Source organism: Biomphalaria glabrata, chromosome 9 (genome assembly GCF_947242115.1).
Source record: "Biomphalaria glabrata chromosome 9, xgBioGlab47.1, whole genome shotgun sequence".
NCBI classification, from domain to species: Eukaryota; Metazoa; Mollusca; class Gastropoda; family Planorbidae; genus Biomphalaria; species Biomphalaria glabrata.
The window spans coordinates 46388839-46399540 of record NC_074719.1 but is presented as its reverse complement, the minus strand read 5'-3'; the positions used below and the strand labels follow the sequence as shown (position 1 = coordinate 46399540).

The following is a 10702-nucleotide window of genomic DNA, read 5'->3' as shown; positions in this document are numbered from 1 at the left end:
AACTATTCAACATGTATTTATTATGATAAAGGGCCACAGTAGAAGTCTCTGTCACTAAACACGTCGTTACCCTGGATTGTTCTATCGCTAACTGATTTTCCGGTCTCTAACCCAACATATCCCAAACGTCACTAGTCCCGTTCAATATGCGTCTACTATGGTGCGTCGCTAAATAACTAAAATAACTAACCTATATAAATAAGGTGTCTAACAGATTCCTCCCCCCCTTGAAAAAAAAATATGTCAATATTTTTCCACTACTGTCAAGTCTTACAAGGGCATTTTCAATTTAAGGGGAAGACCACAAACATAAAATCTTGACATCTTCATCTTGACATCTTCATCTTGACAGTTCCTCATATTCACGTCAATGTTCATAACAGTTCATAACATTCCAAAATCATCTTCATTAGTACACAGTTCATCATGGAGGAAAATGTGGCATCATATGGGCACGTCACACGTCACAAATGTTCTTCACTGGCAGTAATCTGATAAAATACAATATTTCAAAAAAACAATTATAAACTTTATTTACACATTCAATAAATTTTTTTTCTTACCACCCTTTTATACGCTTTTGTCCATTTTTCTTTTATACTCACCCTTTTCCATAGAACTAACTTTCGTCAATGATATATGAAATGATTCACATAAAAAAAATATCCATACTTACTTTTAAATGCTTAACATCAACTTTACTTATCTCCCTTTTCATAACATATAAATGGTGTCAATATATTAATATATATTACATAATCAATATAATCATAGTTTATTTACAAAACTGTTTCACTTCAATGTCATTCTAGACAATAAATCAGCTACAATATTCACAGCTCCACTAATAGCTTTCACTTCAAATTTATACTCCTGTAGTGCTAAGAACCATCTATAAACACGACTGTTTTTCATACTCTTTTGCTGTATATACTGAATAGGTTTATGATCAGTTAATAATATGAATTTCCTTCCTATTAAATAGCTCTCTAGCTTAGTAATTACCCATATTACAGCTAAGGCTTCTCTTTCAATGACACTATATTTTTTCTCTGCCTCTGACAATTTTCTACTTACATATAATATAGGATGTAAGTTATCATAGTTCTGCATTAAACAACCACCAATAGCATTACCAGATGCATCAGTTGTGACATAAAATATTTTGTCTTTATCAGGTAGTCTTAATATTAGTTCATGACTAAAAACATCTTTAATTCTGTCAATAGCTTTCACACATTCCTCATTACAAACTACTTTTTGAGGTTTTCCTTTTTTAAGTAAGTCATTTAGTGGATTCACTATTTCTGCTAAGTTTTTTATAAACTTTCTGTAATAATTTACTATTCCCAATATGCTTTTAATTTGTCTTTTTGTTGTAGGTATTTCAATATTAAGTACTTTCTTTATGTTATCTTCAATAGGGCTAATCATGTTGTTATTTACTTTATGTCCTAAGAAAATTATTTCCTCCAATCCTATTTCTACTTTTTCTGCTTGAATTGTAAGTCCACTTTCTTTTATTATTTTGAACACTTCTTTTACATCTATCAAATGTTCCTCCCAACTATTATTAAAAATACATATGTCATCCAAATAGCAAATAACATTTTCTTTGTTTCCAATTATCATGTTCATCATTCTATTAAATGTGGCAGGTGCATTTACTAATCCAAAACTCATATAATTCCATTGAAAAATACCATATGGTGTTACAAATGCTGTGTAAGGTTTTGCATTTTCTGTTAAAGGTATTTGCCAATAACCTTTAGTTAAATCCAATTTAGTAAAAAATTTTGCTCCATTTAATTTATGTAAAATATCCTCTATATTTGGCATTGGATATGGGTCAAATTCTGTGATGTTGTTAAGTTTCCTATAATCAATACATAACCTTATATCTCCATTCTTCTTTTTGGCTATCACAATTGGTGAAGCATAAGGAGATGTTGATGGCTCAATTATACCTGATTCTAGTAAATTGTCTATTTCTTTCTTTACTTTGTCTTGTAAATGTAGCGGTATTCTATATGGCTTAAGCTTGATAGGTTTTGAGTCTGTTACTTTAATGTCATGTTTAATAATATTAGTTTTTCCTGGTATACTGGAAAAAATTTCTTTGTATTCTTGTATTATTTTAGTTATATCTTTTGACTTTTCCTTAGTTAAATTATTAAGATTAATCTTTTGCCAAGTTTGATTCTCTTTTGTTTCTATTACAGGTATTTCCTTAATATCATTTTCATTGTGATTTTCATTTGTTATTATCATCAAGCATTCTTCTTTTTCTGAAAATGTATTTTCTATTTCCTCCTGAATGTTTTGTATTAACTCATCTTCTCTATCATGATACAGTTTCAAATTATTTATGTGATATGTTTTAATTTTCCCATTTATTTCAATTTGATAATTCACATCATTAATTTGTTTTATCACCTTAAATGGACCTTTCCATTGTTTACCAATTTTATTTTTCAGGTCATTTATCAATATTAATACATTGTTTCCTACTTCTAGTGTTTTCAATTGTCTTTTCTTATTTAGATTCTCATGAGCACTTTGTTTGTACTTCTTATTGTTGTTATATGCTTGAGTCCATATTTCTTTCAATTCTGTTGTGATTGTTGTTTCACTGTCATTATTTAATTTATTCTCATTGTCTATTAGATTTTCTTTAAAAACATCTAATTCATCTCTGGGTTTTCTTCCATGTATTATTTCATATGGTGAAAATTGTGTTGCTTCATGGATGTTGTTTCTATGAGCAAATAGTACATAGTTAATGTAATGATCCCACTTGTTCTGATTATTCTGAATTATCTTTGTTAGTGATCTTTTTAATGATCCACCATATCGTTCACATAAACCGTTACTCTCCGGGTGGTAAACCGAAGAGTATATGTGTTGTATATTGTATTGTTTAGTCCATTTCTTAAATTGTTCTGACTTAAACTGAGATCCCTGATCACTCAATATAATTTTAGGTATACCATGTCTTGTAATTACTTTTTGAGTTATGGCATTAATGATATTTTCTGCACTTGTATTTGATAATGGGATTGCCTCTGGGTATCTACTAAACATGTCTATTACTGTTAGAATGTATTTGTTATTATTTTCAGTTTGAATTAAAGGACCTATTAAATCAATAGATACTTTCTGAAATGGTGCTGTAGGTTCATCCATTTCTTGAATAGGTGCTTTATTCACTAGGCTTTTGTTAGATCTCTTTTGACATATGTCACATGAGTTTATGTATTTGTTGATTGTTGCTTTCATTTTGGGCCAAAATACTTGTTTTGACAAGTTCCTATAACATTTCTTTACTCCCCTATGTGCTGCTAAATTATTATCATGTGTCATGATTAAAACATCTTTCCAATATTTCTGTGGTAAGACAAGTTGTTTTATTTTCTTGTTATCATTACTTGTTTGTCTAAACAATATTTTATTCTCTATACAAAATTTCTCCATTGGATTATTATTGTTTTTATCTAATATTCTTGAATAAATTTTCCCAATAATATTGTCATTCATTTGTTCTAATGCAAATGTGGGTGTTGTTTCTTTTTCACTTTGAGATATTTGTGTTTCAAGACTATTTTGTGTTTCATTTTCTATCTCTCTTTCCTTAACATCTGTATTTTCTATTTGTATTACATTACTGGTTTCTTCTTCTTTATCATTACTTATTACATTTATTGTATTTTCCTGTTTCTCATCTTGTTTATTCATTGATCTTGTTATTACCATACTTGTTATATTTTGTGTTTCTATGTTTTCATGATTTTGTCTTATGTTTTTGTATTTGTTTTGCCAGTCTTCTAATTCTTTTCTTGAACATTCTTTAACTCCTTTTATGTTTCCTACTAACATATCATATCTCATTTCTGGTATTGCAATGCCATCACAATAACCAGTGAAAAATGGAGTTTCAATGTACACCCTTATAGCTTTAAATTCCCTTACAGTGCCATCTGCTAATTCTACTTTCTTAGTAAACCCTTTATACCAATGAGGTTTGACAAATTTAGTTTTTACTGCCAAAGTGTTACAACCTGAATCCCTGATTAATTCCACCGGAATTCTATCTACAAACCCTGGGTACACTGCAAAATTGTTCCTATTTCCTTCCATGAAATATATCCTATCTGTACCTTTATTTTTGTATTCCCTACTGTAACTCCTATTTCTATAATTTCCCCTGTCATTCCTATCTCTACTCCTATATCTACTGTTATTTTGTTCATTGTATCTATTTCTACTTCCAGATCTACTATTCCCTCTTCTACAGTTAGCTGCTATATGACCTTTTCCTTGACATTTAAAACAGGTTATTTCACTATATTTTCTATTTCCACTATTTGATCTGTTTCTATTTCTACTTCTATCAACATTTTCTTTGGTGTATCCTATTAAATCTACTTTGCTCTTATCTCTATCAGAAAATGGTTTATTTGGATATGCATTTTTGTATACTCTCATTATCTCTGTTATTTCATCTATAGTTTTTGGGTTTCTTTCTCTAATAAAAGATTGTAATTGAGGATCACATTTATTTACAAAGTTGTCCACTAGAATAAAATTTTTTAATCCTTCATAAGAGTTTGTTACTTTTTCTAATTTTACCCACTTATTGAAAAAATCCTTTTCCATATTAATGGTAGTTTGGGGTTCTATTCCTAATGATGGTATATTGTCAAAGTATTTCTTTCTAAAAGTTGTAGCATTATGACCATAGGCATTTAATAATTCTCTTTTTAAAACCTGATAGCTATCATCAATATGATGGTCATGATTTTGGCATATTGTTAGAGCTTGACCATGAACAAAGTCTATCAGTATTTCAGACCACTCTTCTTCAGGCATATTAAATGTAGACATTTTTGCCTCATATCTTTTCAGAAAATCACCAATGTCATCCTTCTGTTCATCAAAACTTTGTATCTTTCTCTTTAGCCATGTCTGCGAATTAGGGTTGTCTCTTTGAGTGGTATAATTATTTGAGTTATTTGTGTTATTTCCTTGTTCAGTTTGGGCTCTGGCTTGTGCTGCATCCAATCTCATCTTCTCCATTTTAGCTTCATGTTCTCGGTCCTCTTTTTGCTTCTCATATTCTTCCTTTCTGATCCTATCTTGTCTCTCTATCTCTTGTCTTTGACGTTCTTCTTGTCTTTCTATCTCTTGTCTTTGACGTTCCGTTTCTTCCTTCACCACTTGCTGTACATAAGCTGCTAAGTCCTTTCCTTTTAACTCCATGGCCTTTCCATCCTGCATAGCTGTTTCCTTAACCTCCTTAAGGTCCACATATGATGATGTAGCCATTGTGTTTTATATTTTATATATATTTTTACTTGGCCTATATTAGTTATGGCTATACTTTAAACTTATTTTATATTTAAGTTTTTCCACACTTTTATACAAATTTTAAATGGTATGTCTCTATCTATAGATTTAGTAAATGTATAAATCTAGTCTGAGTTATTATGGTTATATTCAAATCTGTATATTAGATCTAGTATCACACAAATTTAAATCCAGTATATTATAGTATGTATAATATTACCATTTAGATCTAGTTATCAAGAGCACTATGACTATTAGATCTAGTATGACCAACTATGATCAATTTTAAAATCTGGTATGACTGAAATGTCTAGAGTAAATTCAAAGACTGTCTAGAGTCTAGATCTAGAGTAGATTATGGTTCTATTTAACCGTATAAAACAAATATGTTTATACAATGTCAAATATATCTTCAACAAGATATATATATCTAGAATGTACTACCTTCATTCATCTTCAACTTAATAATATTTCAAAGTAGAGTCTAGATAATTAAATTGTACCAAAGAGATGTACAACAATTTGCAGATCTAAATTTAGCCAGACGATAGTGTTTGACTACATAGCCAGTTTCGGCATTATTCTCATGGCAAAATCATATTTGATTTTAACCGCTCAAACTAAAAATTATTTTAGTCTGATTCACAGTAAAAGAATCCTACCCGCACTTTCTATCATTAAGTGAAAAAAAAAAAAAAATACAGATCTAATTAAATTAATAAAAATAAATAATTTAAAATAATATAAACAAATGAAATAATTAAATGAGACTATCACTATGGGTTGGGATGTGACAATATGGCACACAATGATAACGTCACGAAGTAACCAGGCAACAACGGATATGACGTTTACACAAACAAAACAAATTACAACCCTAAACGTATAATATAGCTTTTCATCTAAATTACGTCTTCTACCCCGACGGGTTTTAAGGCGCACCACCTGATTTTACTCAGGCTAACGTACCAAATTTAGACAAAATCTATTTCTAAGGGCAATCTAAACATATACTAATAAGAAAAATGGCACTTAGCTTTTGATAAGAAAGATCCCTTTGTTCGGACTCCCGAATATGCTAGATCACAACAAATTCCACTGCCTCTCTTCCAGTTCTGACTCTGTTCTCCGGTGCTACCAGTATCCCACGTAATGCCACAGATGTCCTGATATGCCACAGCAAAATGTTCCAGTTTCTTCGACGACTGTTGATGAGCGTATGTGTAGTTCCGACGACCTTGTGTACACAGTTACTGACGAATAGGTTAACGGTTCTTCTGGCGATGACTTGACTTGTGTAGACGACTACTGACAAATAACAGTCTCTTGACGGCAACTTGATCTGGACGACTGACGAATAACGAATTTCTTGACGATGACTTGATCTGGGCTGACGAATAACGACTTTCTTGACGATGACTTGATCTGGGCTGACGAATAACGACTTTCTTGACGATGACTTGATCTGGGCTGACGAATAACGGTTCTCTAAAATAGTTCACTGCCTCTGCTGCTACTCTGGTAGTACGACGAAGTTTGCTGTTGTACTCTGCTTCACTAGACCAACTGTCCAATGTAGACTAGGTGAAACCAAGGTCACCTCCGACGACGTTCCGTTAGACGATTAACGGTTTTCAACGAAATTAAGTGGATGTAGCTGTTTCCACAACTTCACTGCTAACAAGTCTAGGTATGGTCTAGACCGACGAATACTAGATATATCAATGTTCAGTACTGATAAAGATTACTTCACTAACCTTCCAAAGGTTAAACACAGTGACCGTTATAAACGTGGCAAGCAACCGGTTCAATGAGCAAACTGCTCCACAAGAATCTCTCCAAGGGTAAGACGACAGAGCGATTTCGATTTAGTTAGCTACCAAACTTGTAGTACTCACAATACTTCTGACAGCGGGCAAACTGTCCTTCTCGAAACTGACGAGGTAAAACTTGATACTCAATGTGGCTCCTATGACGAAGAAAAAATATGTCCAACAGGTTCACTAACGATCTCTCACCCGTTATGAACGAACGGTTTCTCTGGTTGTAGGTCGATTCAGCATATGAAGATCAGGCTTTGATAATATACTGGTTAAGCAGACCAGACGTTGCGATGATTACTGTCCTGACGAAGGTCACCCTGAGTTAACGGCTCGTCGAACGTGCGATCAAACAGGCGATGACTGTATGTAGATCTAGAACAAAGTCACTCTGTGATGCTGCTGTGTTCAGCCGTACTCCGATGAAATCTTATAACTTCGAGTGCACGACCCTCACCTGAGTAAACGTTCTGCTTCGAGGTCCGGTTCGATGTTCGTCTTCGAGGTTCGGGGTAGCCACTGTGATGTTGCTAGTTCAGGCTGTCTTGAAGTCAACCAATTACTCTGCAATCGTTTGGGTGTAATTGTCCGGGTGTATTACGTGCAGTTGACCAACAAGTCAAACAAGAACCATACAACACCTGTTTTAACAAGTGAAGAGATGTAGTCGAACGATGATGAACTATTCAACATGTATTTATTATGATAAAGGGCCACAGTAGAAGTCTCTGTCACTAAACACGTCGTTACCCTGGATTGTTCTATCGCTAACTGATTTTCCGGTCTCTAACCCAACATATCCCAAACGTCACTAGTCCCGTTCAATATGCGTCTACTATGGTGCGTCGCTAAATAACTAAAATAACTAACCTATATAAATAAGGTGTCTAACACTGGTCGTGCGGTTCGCGCATTGGACTGTCGTTCGAATTTATCGATGGTCTCGGGTTCAAACCCTGCCCGCTCCCATCCCCCGTCGTCCTGCGGGAGGTTTGGACTAGGAAGTAAACTGTCTTCAACTCTGAAGGAACATCCGAAACATGTCAAACAAACAAACAGATTTAAAAAAAAAAACGAATTTCGCTAAAGCAGAGGTTCTCAGCCTGTGGGTCGCGACCCCCTTGGGGGTCGATTGACCATTTGCCAGGGGTCGCCTAAGACCATCGAAAATATGCATTGTTATTGTCTACTCTTCTATCGGCTTATGTTTGTGTTTTGGGGGGGGGGTCGCGGCAGAGTGGGGGATTGTTAAAGGGGTCGCCGAGCTTATAAGGTTGAGAACCGCTGTGCTCAAGGAAGATGAACACCAAAAAATAAAAGCATCAGAGGTAAAATAAAGAACCGCGATTCATGACTTTTAGACTGATGCTGTGTTTGACATTTTTAACTGTAAATACCATCTCTACCAAGATTACTCGAACACTAACTAGACCACACAATATAATGCAGCCATTTGATACACATTATATTGAAGTCTAACGCTGATCACGTGATACACATGGTTTCGACGTCTAGTCCACATCACGTGATACACAATGTTTCGACGTTTATTAGTGGTATGCGCTTCGTGATTTCACCATGATGGTCCCGGGTTTGAACCCTCCCCTCTGCCACCCCACTTGCCATCCTGCAGTAAGTTCGGGCTAGGACTTAATACTCATTATTCATGAAGGACCGCCCGAAATGTATAAACCATCGTTTGAAGTCTGGTTCCCATCACGTGATACACATTGTTTGAAGTCTAATCCCCCAGTTCTTTGATACATTGTAACCGCCCAAACCAATATCACTTGATAAAGCTCGGGCCAGAAGTGGCTACACCCCCGCATTAAGTCCTACACAAACACCTCCGTCTGTTTTTTTTTTTTTGTTTTTCAAATGTTCGCTTTGAGTTCCAAACAACCAGCAAACATGGAACACAATATGTAGGCCAGAGTTTGACTGTATCTCTTGCCTATAGGCGGTGATTTCCTGACTATATGACCTGCGGGTCGAATCCGGCTCTCTTCAAGTCTTATCAGTTCTTTCGTCCTGTCCACAGTTCGCAATAAATGCTTCTGCCTGTTCAGCCATGTTGGCAGCATTGTTGCGGTCCGTAACACGCATGCACCAATTTGTGTTTGTATATAGGTTTTAAAAATTTACATATTTCGTTGAATAATTAAAAGTTGAAGAATGAAAAAAAAAAGAATAAGAAATATTAATCAGTCAGGATAGTCTCATAATTGTATTTAATTTATAGAATCGTTGCTCAAAGATCGTTGAAACAGCAACACATTATATCGCCGAGCTAAAAAAGATAATATATTTTGTTTGTGTTAACAGGAAGTGAACTCCAAACCTTTGGTCGGTGTATGAAAAAACCCAGGTTCTGGGCGAAAACGAGGCATAATCGAACCGACGAGTTCACACAATACAATGAAAGAACTGACACTAACTTATAAGCCAAAGGCTAGCTAATTTTTAAAAGGTAAAATTACTAAATAAAAGCATCACTCGTAGACTTTTTTTTTCTGCATGTAATTTCTTAGTGTCTTTCAAAAGAGCACGAGTTGTCGAAAGAAAACCTGTCTGGACAACATAAAAGAATGGACTGATTGTCTCTTAGTCTTTAGTAAAATTTCTTAGTGTCTTTCAAAAGAGCACGAGTTGTCGAAAGAAAACCTGTCTGGACAACATAAAAGAATGGACTGATTGTCTCTTAGTCTTTAGTAAAATCACTAAATTTAGAAAGCCTTCAGGACAGGAGACTCAAAAGTAAAGTAGCAATTATTCATAAAACAGTGAACCATAATCTTCAAATACAAAAACAAAATATAATAAAATACTCAGAAAGACACAAAGACAAAAGCACACTACACATTCCATATGCTAAGACAATTTTGTACAAATACTCCTTCTTCCCTAGTGCTATTAAAGAATGGAATGGGTTGCCTGAGCTAGCCAGGAAAACCAGTGACTTGGCAGAATTTAAGTCATTGGTTAATATGCATGGCTGAATGCATGACGCGTAGGACGTAATCATCTTCTTCTTAAAGTAACGTCTATATTATATAAGACCCACTTTCGGTCAGAGTGTTAGAAGATCAGCTGTCGTCATCGAGAAGTACATAGAAGTCCAATTCATAAAGCGCTGGTTGTGTGAGTGTGTATGTGTGTGAGTGAATCTTGTTCGAATTTTTAATCAATATTGTTTTTGTACAGTAGTTACGCTGAGGTTGTCAACGGTAGTCAAACTGAATTTCCATTAGATTGGATCAAAAAAAAAATTATCTTATCTTATCTTATAAGATAAGATATCCAGATGCTGACCGGAACAAAAACGGAGGGATTTGGTTACTTGAACTGTCGCAGCGCCGCCTACGACGAAAAGTCAAGGGACAGATGAGAGATTGCAGGATGTAGCCAACGCAGTATTTTTTTTTTAAGTTTTACGTTGAGGGAAGCGTGAGCAACTGGTGTAGCAAATCTGTTAGTACTCCAGAAAAAGTTCCATTCAAACATTTAACTCTTTGTCTCCTAACTGACGATACCAA

General features: G+C 34.4%; 1 long non-coding RNA gene across 1 annotated transcript; it reads right to left on the bottom strand.

Annotated features, from left to right (window-relative positions):
* LOC129928118 (uncharacterized) lies at positions 1-8055 on the bottom strand. Its single transcript, XR_008779733.1, has 2 exons — positions 5791-8055; positions 1-491 (listed from the first exon to the last, which is right to left on the bottom strand). It is a non-coding gene; the product is annotated as an uncharacterized LOC129928118 (long non-coding RNA).
* Positions 8056-10702: the final 2647 nt, after the last annotated feature.